Below are 561 nucleotides of genomic sequence, written 5' to 3' on the forward strand. Positions count from 1 at the left end.
TTCGGCTGCAGAAGCAGCCCAAAAATTTTCGACATGTTATCAGAATCAATTTGCTGGATCCTCTCCAACAATTACGCCATACCCTACTTAATCCATCTCTTAGACGGCTTCTTAATTATATCACCCCCCGACTCAATCCCAGCAGCGCACCTTTCGACAACGCAAAAGGTTTTCGCAGAGCTCGGGATCCCCTCGCCCAAGACAAAACTTTAGGCCCAAGCACTTCCATCTAATTTTTGTGAATCAACCTAGATTCACAAAAATTCCAAGCTTCTCTACCCAAGGAAAAAATAGACAGAACGATTCTGGTGGCTTCCACTCTTTTAGCCAACCCAAACTGCTCCAAACGCGAGCTGCTATCCGTGCTCGGTCATCTAAATTTCGCAATGCGAATCATTCCGCAAGGCCGCCCCTTCATCTCTCACCTCCTCTCTCTTGCGTCCTCCGTTCACGAGCTAGATGATCAAATATCTATAACCAATTCATGCCGAGGCAAGCTCAGTCTGTGGATTTCCCTCCTTAAACAATGGAACGGCTTATCTTTCTTTTACAGCGATTTGG

The sequence above is a fragment of the Sinocyclocheilus grahami genome, unplaced genomic scaffold, assembly GCF_001515645.1.
Source record: "Sinocyclocheilus grahami isolate Dianchi unplaced genomic scaffold, SAMN03320097.WGS_v1.1 scaffold4804.1, whole genome shotgun sequence".
NCBI lineage: Eukaryota > Metazoa > Chordata > Actinopteri > Cypriniformes > Cyprinidae > Sinocyclocheilus > Sinocyclocheilus grahami.